Genomic DNA, 20,345 nt, shown 5'->3' on the forward strand with positions numbered 1-20,345 from the left:
TTTCTACTTCACAGTGCTCAGTGTTTCCTCCACTGTAATTACCATTCATTACATGCAAATAAATGTTATTTACATTAGCACCTGCAAATAAACATAAAACTGCACTAAATAAAGACACAAAGGAAATATATACAAAGGTACATGATATTTTGAAAATAGTAACTGTTTAAACTGTGTGTGTTCAATACAGGGGCGGACACTGATAGAGAATGGCCCCTTTCAGGACTTTTATCCGGGCCCCCCCACATACATTTATATGTATATTCATATTAGTAACAATTTATTAAAATGTGCAAAATGCTAGTATATAATATGTGCAAATGCTAGTATACCGTGCCGCACAAAAGGTTGGTATATAAAATGAGAATGCTTGGTCTGGGGGATAATGTGTGCAAGTGGGTAAATAGCTGGCTGAGTGATAGAAAGCAGAGGGTGGTTATCAATGGAGTAAGCTCAGGGTGTGTCAGGGTTACTAGCGGGGTGCTTCAAGGGTCTGTCTTGGGCCCTATATTATTTAATATATTTATTAATGATCTAGTGGAAGAGTTGCATAGTAAAATAGCAATATTTGCAGATGATACTAAACTTTGTAAAGTAGTTAATACAGATGAGGATAGGGCACAGCTACAGGAGGATTTAGATAAATTGGGGAGTTGGGCCAAAAAATGGCAAATGGGGTTCAATGCCGATAAATGTAAGGTCATGCACATGGGAAAGAAAAACAGCAGTCACTTATACATATTAAATGGGAAACCGTTGGGGAAATCTGAAATGGAGAAGGACCTGGGCGTCTTAGTTAACAGCAAATTAAATTGCAGTGCCCAGTGTCAGGCAGCAGCTGCGAAGGCAAATAGAGTCATGGCATGCATCAGAAGAGGAATAGGGGCATATGATGAGAACATTGTTCTTCCTCTGTATAAAGCGCTGGTAAGGCCGCACTTAGAATATTGTGCACAGTTCTGGGCTCCGGTGCTCAGGAAAGACATATTGAAGCTAGAGAGGGTACAAAGGAGGGCGACTAAGGTAATAAACGGAATGGAGGGACTAGAATACCCAGAGAGATTGTCAAAATTAGGCCTATTTACGTTGGAAAAGAGAAGGCTTAGGGGAGACCTCATAAACATGTATAAATACATCAGGGGGCAGTACAGAGATCTCTCCCATGACCTGTTTATACCAAGGATGGTGACAAAGACGAGGGGGCACACTATGCGTCTGGAGGAAAGGAGGTTCCTGCACCAGCATAGAAGGGGATTCTTTACGGCCAGAGCCGTGAGACTCTGGAACTCTCTGGGAGAGGAAGTGGTGATGTCCAACTCACTTAATGAGTTCAAGAGAGGCCTGGACGCCTTTCTTGAGAACAATAAAATTACATCTTATGCTTAGTGATAGTTAATTAATCCAGGGATTTAATCTGACTGCCAGATTGGAGTCGGGAAGTGAATTTTTCCAAGTGAATTTTTCCATGTGATGTAAATTGGCCTATACCGCATGGCTTTTTTTGCCTTCCCCTGGATCAACGCTGCGGAATAGCTGCAGTGCCCAAGAAATAGGCTGAATTGGATGGACGCTTGTCTTTTTTCGGCCTTACAAACTATGTAACTATGTAGTATATAATACAAGCGCATTTACACATTAACCCCTTATTTATGGGGCTATTTTCCATTTTTTTCTTTTTCGTTTATTCCTCCCCTTCTTCCAAGAGCCATAACTTTTTTTTATTTTTTCCGTCCACATAAGGTGGACTTGTTTTTTGCGGGATGAGTTGTACTTTTGAATGACACCATTCATTTTATCATGTGCTATATTGGAAAACAAGACAAAATTGACAGTTCATTGAAATTGCAAAAAAAGTGCAATTCCACAATTTAGCATGTACACTATTCGGAAATTTGTAAAAAAATAATAATAATTTTTACTTGTATTCATCATATTCTGAGACCTGTAACGTTTTCACTTTTCGGGATATGGGGCTGAGTGAGAGATTATTTTTTGCTCTAAGTTGAAGTTTTTACTGATATCATTTTGAGGTAGATACAATGTTTTGATCGCCTGTTATTGCGTTTCATTGCAATGTGCGGGGGTCAAAAAATGTAATGCTGGTGTTTTGATTTTTTTCTCATTACACCATTTACCGATTGGATTAATTTGTTTCATATTTTGATAGATCTGCCTTTTACGGCAGCAATACCAAATATGTGCATTTTTTTTTATTGTTTTATTTTTAATGTGGCAAAAGTGGGGTGATTTGAACTTATGTGTTTTTTTTTTTCATATTTCTAAACACTTTTTTTTTACTTACTTACTGTATTTATTAGTCCCCTTAGGGGACTTGAAGCTACAATCATCTGATCACTTGGGCTCCACATACCAGTTTATCAGCACTGCTATGTATAGTGAAAATCACAATCTCCTATGAATGCCAGCTAAATGCTGAGTTTTACAGGAGTATCATAATGACAGGTGTCATCAGCAAACTCCTGGCTGCCATGACAACCCATCGGTGCCGTGCGATTAAGTCCAGGGTGCGCCAATGGGCATGTGGAATGTCGGGTCCCTTGCTGGTGCATGTTAATTTTAATTTAACAGGTTAATAGCAGTGGGTAGAGCAGGCTGATTAAATCAGCCGTCATGTGCTGGGAAAGATGCGGGCTCAGCGTGAAAGCCCGCATGAAAGTCAGGGACACAGCTAATGACATACCAGTACGTCATATGTCAGTAAGGGGTTAAGCATACAAATACATAGTACACACATGCCCACAAGCATAAATAATATATCTTTGTATACATAACACAGGCATATTCACTGACATTTTTATGATTCACTTCTTCAGACAAACAGACAATTTTTTATTTATTTATTCATAGTTTTACTGTATGATCTTTTTTCTTTTTTTGCAAGACGAGCTTATTTTTTTAAGTGCTATTTCTTCAAATACATATATATTTTATATTTGTGTTAACTTTTTATAAATTTAATTGACAAACAAAATGTACATTACAGGTTGTTTTATAGGGATACCTAATCCATAAGTCACTCAACATTCTGGCTCTCACCCTGTACTTCGCCGGGTCTCGGCAGTGGCTGCTGCTCCAGTCTGAACAGAGCTCCATACACTGGAAGACAGAGACAGGGATCGTCGTGGGACCTCCATGAAGACTATGGCGGACTCGTGTGGGACCTCCATTTTGACTATGTCGGACTGGTGTGGGATTTTTTTTAATAAATGGGTGAAAGAGGGAAATTGTTGGGGAGTTTTTTTTTTAAATAAATATTTTTTTTCTGTGTTTTTTTTTCTCTTTTTACTTACTGGGTTAGTAATGGGGTGTCTGATAGACGCCTCTCCAAACTAACCCGTGAGCTTGATGTCAGCGGATAATGAATGCATCATGTAATGGATGGGCCATTTCTGGGGCAGCTGAAGGAAAGGAAAAGCTGAGCAAAGGCAAAGTAGACAGCTGGGGGCTGATATTAATAGGTTGGGAAGGTGCATGGATATTGACCCCTTCCCAGCATAATAAGACCAGCTCATAGCAGTCTGCTTTCTCTTGGCTGATTATTAAAAATCGTTGTGACCCCATGATCCAGTGTTTATACAGGCCGGGTCACGGGTGGCGCCGGCCAATCACAGCCATGTAAAAACTTGCAATAGCTGTGATGGGGCTGGAAGTGCCCACAACCTTAAAGCTTGTTGATTGGCTATGCTGCAGCCTTTATTTGGCTGGAAAACCTGAACAGTGACACAGACTTCCAGGAGAAGTCAGTGTTCGGGGTTTTAAACCGGACACTATGTGTCTGGTATGAAACCCAAACTTTACCATTTGGGTTTGATTATTCATATTAACTATAACTGAAAACATAGGGTGATACGGGGGGGGGGTCTTCCACCAATATCCTGAGTCAGAGAGGGAGAAACTATACTGGAATGAGGTGGAATGATCACAGTAGAGTCTGGATAACCTGCCATGTGGCTATGCCCCCTTAAGCAGTTGTGCAGCTGAACTGGCTGCACATGCAGTTTGTCCATCCCTGGTTCAATATCAAACTATAGTACAACAGCGCCCAAGGGTAGACACAGACAGAACAGGGGTGCTGTGCAATAACAGTACAGTGGGTACGGAAAGTATTCAGATCCCTTTAAATTTTCACTCTTTGTTTCATTGCAGCCATTTGGTAAATTCTAAAAAGTTCTTTTTTTTCTCATTAAAGTACACTTTGCTCCCATCTTGACTGAAAAAAAAACAGAAATGTAGAAATTTTTTCCAAGTTTATTAAAAAAGAAAAACTGAAATATTACATGGTCATAAGTATTCAGACCCTTTGCTCAGACACTCATATTTAAGTCACATGCTGTCCATTTCCTTGTGATCCTCCTTGAGCTGGTTCTACTTCTTCATTGGAGTCCAGCTGTGTTTAATTAAACTGATAGGACTTGATTTGGAAAGGCACACACCTTTCTATATAAGACGTCACAGCTCACCGTGCATGTCAGACCAAATGAGAATCATGAGCTCAAAGGAACTGCCCAAGGAGCTCAGAGACAGAATAGTGGCAAGGCACGGATCTGGCCAAGGTTACAAAAGAATTTCTGCAGTACTCAAGGTTCCTAAGACCACAGTGGCCTCCATAATCCTTAAATGGAAGAAGTTTGAGACCACCAGAAGTCTTCCTAGACCTGGCAGTCCAGCCAAATTGAGCAAACATGGGAGAAGAACCTTTGTGAGAGAGGTAAAGAAGAACCCCAAGATCACTGTGGCTGAGCTCCAGAGATGCAGTAGGGAGATGGGAGAAAGTTCCACAAAGTCAACACATGAAGGAGTCCCAGACTATGGGAAATAAGATCTCTGGTCTGATGAGATGAAGATACAACTTTTTGGTGATAATTCTAAGCGGTATGTGTGGAGAAAACAAGGCACTGCTCATCACCTGCACAATACAATCCCAACAGTGAAACATGGTGGTGGCAGCATCATGCTATGGGGGTGTTTTTCAGCTGCAGGGACAAGATGACTGGTTGCAATTGAAGGAGACATGAATGCGGCCAAGTACAGAGATATCCTGGATGAAAACCTCTTCCAGAGTGCTCTGAACCTCAGACTTGGTCGAAGGTTCACCTTCTAACAAGCCAATGACCCTAACCACACAGCTAAAATAACAAAGGAGTGGCTTCAGAACAATTCTGTGACCATTCTTGACTGGCCCAGCCAGAGCCCTGACCTAAACCCAATTGAGCATCTCTGGAGAGACCTGAAAATGGCAATCACCAACGTTTTTTTAAAGGACTTTTATGTCCTTTCATAAATCAATTGTGATAAAAGTTGGCAGAAAGATGGACATTCAGGAAGCCCCTGGATGCAATTGTAACACATTAGCACCCTGCAATTGTGCAATAGTGGGGAGCCAAAGAGATAGAAAATGCAGTCAACTTACAGTAGATGCTTCTGGCAACCATTGACAGTTGTATTTAAGTAAACAGCAGCAAGCCAGCTCTGGTCGCTGGTGTTAAAGGCAGGTGCCAGCTGTATACCACAGCTGTCAACTACTGCATTCCTGAGCCCTCCCTATCCAAGCACACCCTATATCCTCTGTTCATGTTTGGCAGGGTGCAAGAAGGGGTTAAGAAAAAGGTAATGGATTAAGCATATACAGTTTTAAAGGGTTTGCTAATATTAACCTCATTAACTTGTGAATAAGACATGCGAAAGTAGTATAACTGATAGAGGCCTCGATGCTGGGAACCATGAGATACCAAGATTAAAGTGTCCCTTTTTAAGATGGAGTGCTATCAGCATAAGTCTTTTGACTGAGCAGAGATATCCACCTCAACCCCCTCCCCATACACAGAGATTAACTATTTCTTAAAATATGCACTTTCTTGGGGTTAAATATGTTAAAGTTATCCATTCAACCACAGTTGCAGTGGGGAAAAGAAGTGTTTGATATACTGCCGATTTTGCAAGTTTTCCTGACTACAAAAGAATGGAGAGTTTTGTCATTTTTATCATAGGTATATTTCACCTGTGAGAGATAGAATCTAAAAAAAATCCTGAAAATCACATTGTATGATTTTTAAATAATTAAATTACATTTTATTGCATGAAATAAGTATTTGATACAATAGGGCCTGGAGATGTGCTGGTGTGAGCAGGGGGACCTTGCGTGCCCTGTAGGATTTAAATCCATGACAGCGTAATGTGTTACTAACTGTAATGTTTGAGACTATGGTCCCAGCTCTCTTCAAGTCATTGACCAGGTCCTCCCGTGTAGTTCTGGGCTGATCACTGACCTTTCTCAGAATCATCCTTACCCCACAAGGCAGGATCCTGCATGGAGCCCCAGACCGAGGAAGATTGACAGTCATCTTTTGTTTTTTTCATATTCGAATAGTTGCGCCACCAGTTGTTGCCTTTTCAACAAGCTCCTTGCCTATTGCCTATAGCCCCTCCCAGCCTTGTGCAGATCTGCAACTTTGTCCCTGGTGTCCTTAGACAACCTTTTGGTCTTGGCCATGATGAAGAGGTTGAAATGTAATTGATTGAGTGCGGACAGGTGTCTTTTACATAGGTAACAAGTTTGAACAGATGCAGTTAATACAGGTAATGAGTGCAGAGTAGGATGGCTTCTTAAAGACAAACTAACAGGTCTATGAGAGCCAGAATACTTGCTGGTTGGTAGCTGATCAAATACTTATTTCATGCAATAAATTGCTATTTCATTATTTAAAAAATCATACAATGTGATTTTCTGTTTTTTATTGTTAGATTCTGTCTCTCACAGTTGAAGTGTACCTACAATAACAATTACAGACCTCTCCATTATTTGTAGGTGGGAAAACTTGCAAAATTGGCAGTGTATCAAATACTTATTTTCCCCTCTGTATTCAATAAATGGGAAGACTGTATCCTCATATTTGTATTCTGTCATCCCTTAATCCTTAAGGCAAGAGTAAGTTTAGGGTCACACTAACTTTTTTTTTTACATGAATTTTGTAGCAGATTCTGCTCCAATATCCACATGAAAGAAAGCGTAAAGGATTCTTTAAATAAGCTTCCCAATCATTAGAATGGGAAAATATAACTATAGCTCACATGGAGCTGTGTTTTTCCATGCCATGTGGAAAAAGAAGCAGCATATTAATTCTTGAGGTGTTAGTACTTGAAAAGCAACTCCAAATTTTACTTTACAATCAACTGAAGCAGAAAAAAATGAAAAATGCCTCTTTCACAAAAACACAAAAGATGCCACACCAAAGAAGATTTGATGAAGGGAAAGTAGGAGGCACATCCGTCCAACGATATACAAAAAAATATTTCATGCTTTATTAAAGATTCATTAAAAACATGGAGTCCAAAAATATAGAAAAGCCTGTGAAACTATGAAGTGTTGTTTGTTATAGGTAAGCAACTATTTAAAGAGAATCAAAATGGTTAAACGATAAAATGGTGCTATAATGTCATAGACTAGTTTTGTGTCCCTCTGATCTCTGTTTTTCACCATTTACAACAAAATCATAATTGAACAACCCCATGATTAATTTCAGGAATTGCCTATAAAAAGGTGGCCAGTGTATCTGAATAAAATCCGCACAAAATGAGCAAAGTATCTTATATAAAGCTTTAGTATAATCTACAAAACAATTATTCTCCAATGATTTCTACAATTACAGATCATCCCAAATCACTAAAAACTTCAATCCTAGTAAATCGGTTTTAACATCTCTACTGATGAACATTACCATGGTAAATGAGAGAAAAGGAACATCCAGTGGAGATGAATTCAAGAATTAATCATGTACTTTTCTACATAATGCACAAACAATTGTGGTTGATTAGCCACACTTCTAGCACAGGCCAGTAAGCACAATCACAACAAATTTGTTAAACCATTTAAACAGCTTGACATCCATTAACTTTCAGTGCAGCTTTTTTAGGACATGAGTTTGCAGGTCTATTTCTGTTTAAGACATCAGTGTGAACAAATTTATAAGAAAATCTTTCAGCACTTCAATATGCACATTAGTGAAATGAATGCCATTATGAACATGTACATATTTCTTACATTTTCTGAGCAATAAATTTGGCATCAATTTCAGGAAAAATTATCGACTGTTATGCTCAATCACATTAGCAAAGAACATTCACTTTAAATGCACCTTGCATTCATTTACTTTGCTTGTCACAATCAAAGACAAAATATGATTTGCTTGTCAAGAAACACTCTAGGTAGACCGATTCCTGAGACACCACTAGCTGAATATTCATGGAATATCACTTGTCAAGATGTGATGAGGAACCTATGCATAACATATGAATCTGCCACACTAAGCCATAAGAGGATGAGTGCCCTGAGTGAAGATGGTATTGTGACAATGTTTGGTTAAATTTTCATTTTTCAAATCTGATCATTGAAAGTTTAATACAAAGTAAAAAGGGGAACTGATTGTGTAGTCAAAAAAATAAAGGGAACACTCAAATAACACATCCTAGATCTGAATGAATGAAATATTCTCATTGAATACTTTGTTCTGTACAAAGCTGAATGTGCTGACAACAAAATCACATAAAAATCATCAATGGAAATCAAATGTATTAACCAATGGAGGCCTGGATTTGGAGTCACCCCCAAAATTAAAGTGGAAAGACACACTACAGACTGATCCAACTTTGATGTAATGTCCTTAAAACAAGTCAAAATGAGGCTCAGTATTGTGTGTGGCCTCCACGTGCCTGTATGACCTCCCTATAATGCCTGGGCATGCTCCTGATGAGGTTGCGGATGGTCTCCTGTGGGATCTCCTCCCAGACCTGGACTAAAGCATCCGCCAACTCCTGGACAGTCTGTGGTGCAACGTGACGTTGGTGGATGGAGCGAGACATGATCTCCCAGATGTGCTCAATCGGATTCAGGTCTGGGGAACGGGTGGGCCAGTCCATATCTTCAATGCCTTCATCTTGCAGGAACTGTTGACACACTCCAGCCACATGAGGTCTGGCATTGTCCTGCATTAGGAGGAACCCAGGGCCAACCGCACAAGCATATGGTCTCACAAGGGGTCTGAGGATCTCATCTCGGTACCTAATGACAGTCAGGCTACCTCTGGCGAGCACATGGAGGGCTGTGCGGCCCTCCAAAGAAATGCCACCCCACACCATTACTGACCCATTGCCAAACTGGTCATGCTGAAGGATTTTGCAGGCAGCAGATCGCTCTCCACAGCGTCTCTAGACTCTTGTCACGTCTGTCACATGTGCTCAGTGTGAACCTGCTTTCATCTGTGAAGAGCACAGGGCGCCAGTCAATCCTGGTGTTCTGTGGCAAATGTCAAGCATCCTGCATGGTGTTGGGCTGTGATCTGTGGATGTCGGGCCCTCATACCACCCTTAAGGAGTCGGTTTCTAACCGTTTGTGCAGACACATGCACATTTGTGGCCTGCTGGAGGTCATTTGCAGGGCTCTAGCAGTGCTCCTCCTGTTCCTTCTTGCTCAAAGGAGGAGGAAACGGTCCTGCTGTTGGGTTATTGCACTCCCATAGCTCCCTCCACATCTCCTGGTATCTGCTCCATGCTCTGGACACTGTGCTGACAGACACAGCTACCCTTCTTGCCACAGCTTGCACTGATGTGCCATCCTGGATGAACTGCACTACCTGTGCAACTTCTGTGGGTTGTACTGTAGACACCGCCTCATGCTACTGTACCTCTAGGGCTGAGAGCAATGGCAAAATGAAAAAGTGACCAAAACAACAGCCAAAAAGGATGAGAACAGAAAAATGGTCTGTGGTCACCACCTGCAGAACCATTCCTTTATAGGGGGTGTCCTGCTAATTGCCGATCATTTCTACCAGTTGTCTGTTCCATTTGCACAACAGCAGGAGAAATTAATTCACAATCAGTGTTGCTTCATAACTGGACAGGTAGATTTCACAGAAGTGTTATTGACTTGGAGTTACATTGTGTTGTTTAAGTGTTCCCTTTATTTTTTGAGCAGTGTATATATAATAATTTATCTTTTTATTAAACTGTCATTTATAATTTAGATGCCCAGTTTTCCTGTTGTGCACATAAGAAAATATACAGTAAATTGATGTTTTAAAACAGACAATAGTAGAATTCAGCTTTGAGTGCAAATATTCCACTCCTTGTTCAATGCGCATACAGTCATATTCAGGATCAGTGTTAGGATAGGTTCACATGTGCGTAGAAAAAACTGGACAGCATTTCATACAGAAAAGTGGGACAATTTTTTTCTCACTTGTCATCTGTGTGCAATTTTTTACAGCAATTTTTTATATGTACAAAACCATTAGGCCACATTCACATATTCAGTATTTGGTCAGTATTTTACATTAGTACTTTTCAGAGGAAAAGTATAATAGAAACACGTCACCACTTCTGCATTTTTCACCCACTCCTGGTCTTGGCTTACAAATACTGATGTAAAATACTGACCAAATACTGAACGTGTGAATGTGGACCTAAAGCTACGTTCCCACGATGAACTTTTGTTGAGTTTTTGATGTTGCAAATTTTCTGCATCTAGTAAGTAAATTTGGTTACTTGCGTTTTTTCATTGCGTTTTTGAGTGCCTTTTTTACATGCGCTTTATCGTGTTTTTATGCTGCGTTATTTGTTTCTTTTTGGTATATAATGTTTTAAACAAAGCTGCTTTGTTTTTACATTTCCTGATATTTACCTTTGACAAACTTTACTGATATAGTCATGTGCGGCTTACTCGCATGTGCGTTTCTTACCTGTGGATTTTTTGCATCTAATGCAATTCTATTGGGAAAATCTGCACATAAAACTCTGCATACTTGCAAGAGAAATTGACATGTTATTGATTTGAAATATGCAACACAGGTCAATTTACGCTGAGTAAAACAGCACAGTCGGCATGAGGTTTCTATAAATCCCATCCATTTTGCTGTTACTGTAGGACTGCGTTTTTGAAGCAGCGTCAAAAACTCACCAAAAACTCATTGTGGGCACACAGCCTTAGTTTCCTATGCTACATAATTGCAGGGTAAAAATAGGATGCTATACTATGGCTCCGTATGGCATCCAATTCTTTTCTTTTACGCACCCATAGACTTGAATGGGTGAGTCTCATCCGATGTACGGAGGAAACTATTGCTGGCTGTGTTTTTTTTCATACATAGATTCAGTCAATGAAAAAAAATGCTCTTCTGCACTGTCCATTAAATAAAATTGGTACAAGCGCAGACCGATTTTTTCACGGACAGAACTCGGACCGAAATATTGAAATGTGAATTAGCCCTTACGTTCATTTAATAAAGGGTGCTCATAATATTCTATGGACCCATACCATACCAATGATATGCTACAGATGCACCAGGTTATGCAGGTGAAATATTTATCAGGAGTCATGCAAGTGAGACCATGCAGATATTAAAATGTTGTTCTGGTGCCTGTTTAATTGCCATTCTTCTAAACTTAACACTACTGACATTTGAATAAAGTATTGGTGCTATGCCATCATAGATACACCTATCTCAGAAATTAACTTTACCATTATAAATTACAAAAATAACAATATAAAAGTTTATAATTTCTTCATAATTTTACTAGCAGAATATAATGATTGAGCATGCTGGTGTGTGAAGAAACAAGGTGGCCAACTGGAATGGCCACTCAATCCAGAGTGTGTCTTCATGAAATGCTAGCAAGGGCACGCTCATGGCAGAGGACTGAGTGCGTTTGGAGCTTCAGTGTTTGCATACTATATAGTGAGATGATGTTATAATACTGCACGTTCCCTGGTTAGTCAGCATACTTATTGGCAAATTGTGATGAATTTAAAGGGCTATATTGGGATGTTTATGTATTTCATCTGGGATCAAAAGAGAAATGAGTATTATCCTATTCATGTAAGATTTAAAACGTGATGGTGGAATTCAACACTAATAGGGCCCAAAGCTTCCCATACACTTTAAATAGCTGTCAGAGAAATGATGGTTAGGCGGACAACTATCTTGTCCATCTCCCCCATACATAAGAGCGCTTTGCTCTGCCAATGTTCCTATGTTCTCTTTGAAAAAGCTACTGCCAGACATCTCTGGTTGCAAATTATCTCACTGAAAACAAAAGGATTTGCAGGCCAAAATCAGAAATGCCAAATCCTTATCTCCTCCAACATCATTTGTTGGGGGAGTGTTGGGTCTTCATACACATTACACTGTGTCAGCGCGATCTGTTGATATCAGCGGGTTCGACCTACTTTACCCTAATGTGTATGGGGGCCTTAAGCGTTGCACATTTCTACAAAAAAAAGTATGTCAACTGTACAACTTATAAATTCAAAGCTTGGTCATCTAACTGATATTGTAAAACTTCAGGATAGAATCAGGGAAAGTGTAACGTGTCCAATAAGTAAGTGTTTGAAATAACAAAATAAAGGATTACCGTATTTTTCGGACCATAAGATGCACTTTTTTTCCCCAAAATTTGGGAGGAAAATGGGGGGTGCGTCTTATGGTCTGAACGTTGCGTACCTGCGGTGGTGGTGGAGCGTGATCTCCATCCTTCAAAGTGGCGGTGGCGGTTGCGGCAGCAAAGGAGGAGGAGGCAAGATGCTGCGGGTGTCTGGCTGGGGGCTGCGGGTGTCTGGCTGGGGTTGGACTGGATGCGGGCAGTGTCTGGCTGCGGGCCGGGGCGGTGGCGGACATTTTCCTGTAGACCACAGCTTCAGAAAGATGGCCGCGCACACCGGAAAACTGGGCCGCTCACAGCCCCGGCCCGCAGCCAGATACTGCCTGCATCCAGTCCAACCCCAGCCAGACACCCACGGCCCCAAGCCAGACACCCGCAGCACCTAGCCAGGCAACTGCAGCATCTCACCTCCTCCTCCTTTGCTGCTGCCGCAGCTGCCACAACCACCACCACTGGTCTCGGTCCCCAAGCAGGCCTCGGTGGCACGCAGCCAGACCCTGGTCCCGGCCCTCAGGCAGTCAGGCCCCTATCGCCAAACACTGGCCCTGACCCTCAGCCTGGAGCAGGGCCGGTCCCCCAGCCATGCACTGGGCCTCAGCCAGGCCCTGGCCCCCAGCCAGGCATCGGGCCCCAGCCATCTTTTCTGTTGCAGCCGCCAGGTTCCTGAGGGAGGGAACAGAGGGCCCTGTAATCCTGCTCCACCACAACTCCCCGCTGCTGGAGCACTGGATTCCTGAAGGACCCTGCCTCCTGTGACCCTCGCTCCACCGCCCCCCAGGTAAGATACTGTACCGATTAAGACTATAAGATGGACCCCCATCTTATAAAAATATTTTTTTTCTATATTCCACCCCAAAATTTGGGGTGCGTCTTATGGTCCGGTGCGTCTTATAGTCCGAAAAATACGGAATATTTTTTTGTAATTTTCTTTTAAAGAAAAATGCCCACAAAGAAGATTTCCCTCACAAACAATTGTCCGAATGTTAATACTGCACACCTGTCCCAGGTAACCCATGCGCTGCATCCTTCACCTCAGTCCACTGCCCTCTGTTGTGCTCCATGTTGGGGTTTTCAGGTTGCCCGGAGTGGCTCAATGACTTCATCTACCTAATCCTACTTATGGACCATTAGGACACACACCTGTGTTTTAGGATTGAGACTCAAGACTTTTGTTTGGCGTACTCCACCTTCTGTGCATTTCGGGTTTTAACTTGCTTCAAGCCATGCTGGGTTCCACTTCATCCATCTTGCTGCTTCCAAGATTTCTGAGTGTCTTAAGTCCTTGCTGCCCACGTACCTTCCTGCTTGCCGCATTGTCATCTGGGATCCATGTGCCCACCTGGAACTGAGGCTTAGAGAATTCACCTCATCAGGTAAACCTAAACAGCTAGGCTATGTTTGCACGTTCAGTATTTGGTCAATATTTTACATCAGGACTGTAACAATTAGAGGAAAAGTGTAATAGAAAACAGGCACCACTTCTGTATTTTTCACCCTCTCCTGGTTTAGGCTTACAAATACCGATGTATAATACTGTGCAAATACTGAATTTTCATGTGGGCTTATTTCATGCTTTTTTTCTATGCCTCAGAATATCTTTGTTTTGGAATTTTGAATATAGAGAATTGAACTGACCATAACAGATTAATTTACAAAGAGCTAAGATTTGTGCACTGGTCAGGTATATATTGTATGAGTCACTTTAATCTCGCTTCTGAAAATTAGCTCAATCCCCTTGTCCATTTCTATTGGAAATACTACATAGCTATGTTTTATCCTCCTAGTAATGCCAGCCACTGCATCCAATTTGTAGTTTTTGTTATGTTAATCATTTCTATATCAGATTTTTCTTTGATATAGTACTTTTGAATGCAGTTGTAAATAGCCTTCTCCATTGAACAAGCTGTTTACTCTCTTAGAACAGAGCTACACTGAAAAAAACCCTTAAAAGAAAATAATCAAAGAACTAAGCAATGAACTACGCTGGGAAATGAAATAATAAAAGGCAACAGATGAACACCATTGAATTTAATATTTAGAGACTATAACAAATCAGAAAATAATTCTCAAGCACAGCTGAGGCCTGAAAAATGGATAGATTATGGTGTACAAGTGCACTATGGAGATAACAAGACTCTACTACATATGTTCATTCTGTAGTATAGGGAGCTATAGTACAAATATATTCTGCAATTCACCACCTGGGAGACTGTTGGTGAAACGTCACTACAAGTAAGTATCCAGTGTGCAGCACATTTATATGGCGATTAAAATCATCCTTCTTGTATCTCTGAAATGTAGATTACGTGTACTCTGTGAATGCCTGACCGTTATCCAATACATTACTTATTTATAACAAAGTATCATTAAAATATTGTTCCGGAATATCATGCTGAATAAAATATGGACAAATTCATTAGACGAGGTGATCACCTTAATATTACATGCAACATTATTCAGGGAGACGGGTCATAACGAGCTAGAGAGAATGGATATATGGATAGTTATGCTATTTGGACTTGAACATTTTTAATTGTTCTATGACTCACGGTATTCACATTGTATTCATCATTCTTTTGCTATCTATTAATTTATATATTGGCGTTCATTATCACAAGTTGAGTTGTATACAGCATGTTGGACACACTCAAGCATAACACTACTGTTCTCCACAAAAAGTATTACCCAACTGGCAGGGAATGGTAACGTATGTCTTATTCATTTCTTATAATGCGATAATAAAATGAAAGCCAATTAGTTTCTATGGGCGACAAAGACAGTTTTACTGATGAATGACGCCCGATAAACATTATATTGTACAAACCACACAAGAGAAACAGGATTTCACTGAATACACATAGCCCTATGGTACAAAACAGTAGTAGGGTAAACTGTACTGTAGGGGCCCTTCTATATCTCTATACGATGCCACACTGTATGGGCTGTATGGGCAAAAGAGGCAGCGGTTGATAACAGCACAATTCCTGTATACTCAGGTGCACATGGATTAGTGACACTTCTGCCACAGTTATTATTAAGCTAAAACCATAGAGTTCATAGTTGGGAGTGTGGACCATCACAACAGTTCCACAGCATCTATCTACTGTTGCCTGGTTCTGACATCTTTTTTATTGCCAAGACTACTGATGGGCGAACCCAAACACTAAAGTTCGGGGTCTGTACCGAACGCCTACTCTACTAGAGACATAAGCATCTGATCTTGTAAAGAACCTGACACAATCTGATGTTGAATTATAGTCTTGTACAGTTTTATTAATTGCAGTCATTCATTACCGCTGATCTTTTTGCGCCTCTAGTGATAAGCTCATATGTTCTTTCCAATTATATTTCAATTACTTGATGTATATGAACTGTCTAACCATTCCACAATTTTGTGTATATGTCCATAGATTAAATTGACACATAGATTATTATGCCATAATAAATGTTTGGTGGCTTGGTGTTTTCAATGCAAGTAATATATTTTTGTAGGTTCAACTTTTGCATTTTTGATACATTACATGGCCCATACTGAAATATGATGATATATTTATGCATGTATTTTAGTAGGAAGAAGAGCATCTAATCATGAGCTTTGTATAGTGACAGTGGTGTCAAAAAATTATTAAATTACAAAGTACTTCTCTTAGAGTGTTGTCTCTTCTTTTGATGGATGTCCTATTCTATAAGGGTAAAGATTTTGATTGTGAAATTAAGTGTCCCCCAGAAAATAAACTATCTTGCTTTTGCCACTTATCCTTGCAACATGACCAGGATAATAACTGTACCACAAACTCATATACAGACAGTTGTGACAAGTGCTTGCCTCTCATCAGAGGAGAGTTTTACTGGCTAAATAGAGATCCTAAATGCAGCTTTGGGGAAGTGCAACTTATGGAGTACAACTGAGTAAGCAAAGCAGTCTTATTGGCAAAGCTCCATTCATTGCAAATTATCTCTCTTGCAGAATGAAAGAAACTATCTCATCAGTGCCATTTTGTAGAGGTACTTACCCTTTAACCCTTTTACGACATTTGACATACATATACATCAAAAGTTGAGTCTCTGACTTTGATGTCGGCTCGTACAAGCCCGTATCTTTCCCCCCACATGATGGCTGTTAACCTGTTAAATCCCACTTTCAATCTGTGGCAGCAGCATTTATCACGCTCTGGCACGGGGGGTATCGTTCCATGCTCCCACTGGGGTGCCTGTGAATTGATCGTGGGGCACCGATAGGTTGTCATGACAGCCGGGGAGTCCCTAAAAAAGTCAGCCCATGGCCGGCGTTCATAAGAGATCGTGGTTTTTACTATACATAGCAGTGCTGATGCATTGCTATGTATAGCACAAGCGATCGAACAATCGCAGCTTCAAGTCCCCTAAAGAGACTATTATATACAGTAAAAAGTTTAAAAAATATAAAAAAAATGAAAAAAAAACATGTTCAAATCACTCCCCATTAAAAATAAAGCAATTAAAAAAAAATACACATATTTGGTATCGCTGCATTAGTAAAAGAAAGAGCTATCAAAATATAAAGTAAATTAATTCTATTGGTAAATGCCATAATGAAAAAAAATCAAAAAAACAACATTACATTTTTAGGCCACCACAAAATGGCAATAAGAGGCAATCAAAATATCGTTTCTACCCCAAAATTGTATCAGTAAAAATGTCAGCTCAGGGCGCAAAAAATAAGCACTCACAGAGCAATATCAAAAGCAGAAAAATTCCAGTGACTTTGAGGTGCCTTTATGACAGAAAATACCCAAAAGTGACACCATTCTAAAAACTGCACCCCTCAAGGTGCTCAAAACCAAATTCAAGAAGTTTATTAACCCTTCAGGTGCTTCACAGGAATTTTTTGCATGTGGAAGAAAAAAATGAACCTTTAACTTTTTTAGACCCAAATTTTTTTATTTTCGCAGGGATAACAGGAAAAAATGGACTCCAAAATTTGTTGTGCAATTTCCCCTGAGCACGCGGATACCCCATATGTGAGGAAAAACCACTGTTGAGCCGTAAAAATAAAATTTTCAAATTTTTCCAACAAAAAAGTTTTTCAGCCCCCAATTTTGCATTTTCATAAGGGTAACAGGAGAAATTGCACCTTACAATTTGTTGTGCAACTTCTCCTGAATAAGACGATACCCCATATGTGGGGGAAAACCACTGTTTGGGCGCACGGCTGGGTTCAGATGGGAAGGAGCGTCATTTGACTTTTTGAATGTAAAATTTGCTTGAATACTTAGCGGACGCCATGTTGCATTTGGGGAGTCCCTGATGTGCCTAAATAGTGGAACCCCCCCCTCAAGTGATTCCATTTTGGAAACTACACCCCTCAAAGATTTTATAAAGGGGTATAGTAAACATTTTGAACCCAGAGGTACGTTTCAGAATTTGATAACATTAGGGCATCATATTGAATAAGTTGTTATTAGTCTTGAGCGCAAATGCTCGCTACTTGAGTTTGCATCGGATACTCGGGTATGCACCAAGTATCGTGGGTGCCCAAGTGACATGCTCGAGTTCCCACCGCACATGTTTCACGGTTATTAGACCCCAAAAAAAACATGCGGGTTCGCTCATGCATGACAGGCAATCCCTGAGAGTTTTTTTGGGCTGTATAACAGTTGCAAAACATTTGGGGCGGAGACTTGAGAATGTCACTCGAGCACCCACTATACTCGGTGCATACCCGATGCAAACTCAAGTAGCGAGCACTTGTGCTCAACATTAGTCGTCGTATCTTCGTCATTTTTTTTCCTTTATTTCTGAAAAAATCCCAACCCTAATACAACCCCAACCATAACCCTAGCCCAATCCTAACCCTAGTCCAACCCTAACCCTTGCCCAACCCTAACCCTAGCCCAACTCTACCCCTAGCCTAACCCTAACCTTAGCGTAACCCTAGCACAACCCTAACCTTAGCACAACTCTAACCCTAGCACAACCCTAAACCTAGCCCAAGCACAACCCTAACCCTAGCCCAATCCTACCCCTATCCCAACCCTAGCTCCACCCTAACCCTAGCACAACCTTAACCCTAGCACAACCCTAACCCTAGCACAACTCTAACCCTAAAGTTTATTTTTTACGCCGTTCCTAGTGCGGTATAAGTGATTAGACAATTTTATTCTTCGGGTCGGTGCAATTACAGTGATACTAGATTCATATCGGGTTTTTATGATTGACAGCTGTCACACTAAAAAACCCTTTTTTTTGCAAAGATTAGTTTTGGCATATCCATATTTTGAGAGCTATAATTTTTCCATATTTCCATATTTTCGACGTTTTCAGCGGTACCATTTTTATTTACATTCGTCTTTTTGATCACATTTTATTCCATTTTTTGTTTGGTGGTATGATGATAAAGCATCGTTTTATGTTCCGTTTTTTTTTTTTTTACTATGTTCACTAAAGGGGTTAACTAGCAGGACACGGTGATACCAAATATGCGTACTTTTATTGGTTTATTTTTATTTTTTCATAAGATTATTTATTTATGGGTACAATATATTTTTATTTATTTTTTATTATTTTTTTCATTTTGTTTTAAATATTTTCACAATTTTTTTTTTTTTCAATTTCTGACATTTTTATTACTTTTACACTTTGTCCCACTATGGGACTTTCACTTTTTACATTCTGATCGGCTGTATAGCACAGGAATGCAGCACCATCCCTGTGCTATGCAGCCTCTCAGCGCTGCACAGGGAGAAGTTACTTTGGTCGCGCACTACGCATGACCAAAGCAACTTCCTGCCTCCTGGTGACCCGGATGTTGTCATGATGACATCGGGTCACCATGACAACATCTGGGATCGAACTCAGACGCTGCGGGATGCCGGCAGAGGAGGTAAGTATCGCCTTTACCTCCTCTTGCCACCGGAATGCTGTGATAGACTTCGATCGCAGCATTTAGTGGGGTTAACCGTTTAAGGAACCTGGGATTTTCCGTATTTGCATTTTCGTTTTTTGCTCCCCTTGTTCACAGAGCTATAGCGTTTTTAGTTTTTGGTCAATATGGCAATGTGAGGGCTTATTTTTTGCGGGACGAGTTGTACTTTTGAACGACATTACTTGTTTTGCCATATCGTGTACGGTAAAACGGGAAAAAAAATCCAAGTGCGGTGAAATTGCAAGAAAAGTTCAATACCACAGATGTTTATTTTTTTTGTTTTTTTTTTTACTATGTTTACTGAATGCTAAAACTGACCTGCCATTCTTATTCTCCAGGTCATTATGAGTTCGTAGATACCAAACATGTATAGGTTCTTTTTATTTAAGTGGTGAAAAAAATCCAAAGTTTGCTAAAAAAAAAAAAAAAAATGGCACCATTTTCCAAGACTCGTAGCGTCTCCATTTTTTGGGATCTGGGGCCGGGTGAGGGCTTATTTTTTGTGTGCCGAGCTGAAGTTTTTATAGATATCATTTTGGGGTAAATCCGATGTTTTTATCGCCCGTTATTGCATTTTATTGCAATGTTGCGGCGACCAAAAAACGTAATTCTGGCGTTTAGAATTTTTTTCTCGCTACGCCGTTTACCGATCGGATTAATTTTTTTTTTATATTGATAGATCGGGCGAGTATGAACTAAGCGATACCAAATATGTGTATGTGGGTTTTACTTTTTATTATTTTATTTTGAATGGGGCGAAAGGGGGGTGATTTAAACTTTTATATTTTTTTAATATTTTTAAAAACATTTTTTTACACTTCTTGCTTGCTTCTATAGTCTCCATAGGGGACTAGAAGCAGCAACTGTCTGATCGACTCTAATACATAGAGGTGAAGAGCAGATCACCTCTATGTAGCAGAAATGCTCCTGTACTATGAGAGCCGACTACCTCTTGAAGCTCATCAAGATAATGCCAAGAGTGTGCAAAGCA

Source organism: Phyllobates terribilis, unplaced genomic scaffold (genome assembly GCF_046119375.1).
Source record: "Phyllobates terribilis strain yellow unplaced genomic scaffold, ASM4611937v1 Scaffold_3__8_contigs__length_932513732, whole genome shotgun sequence".
In the NCBI taxonomy this organism is placed as follows: domain Eukaryota; kingdom Metazoa; phylum Chordata; class Amphibia; order Anura; family Dendrobatidae; genus Phyllobates; species Phyllobates terribilis.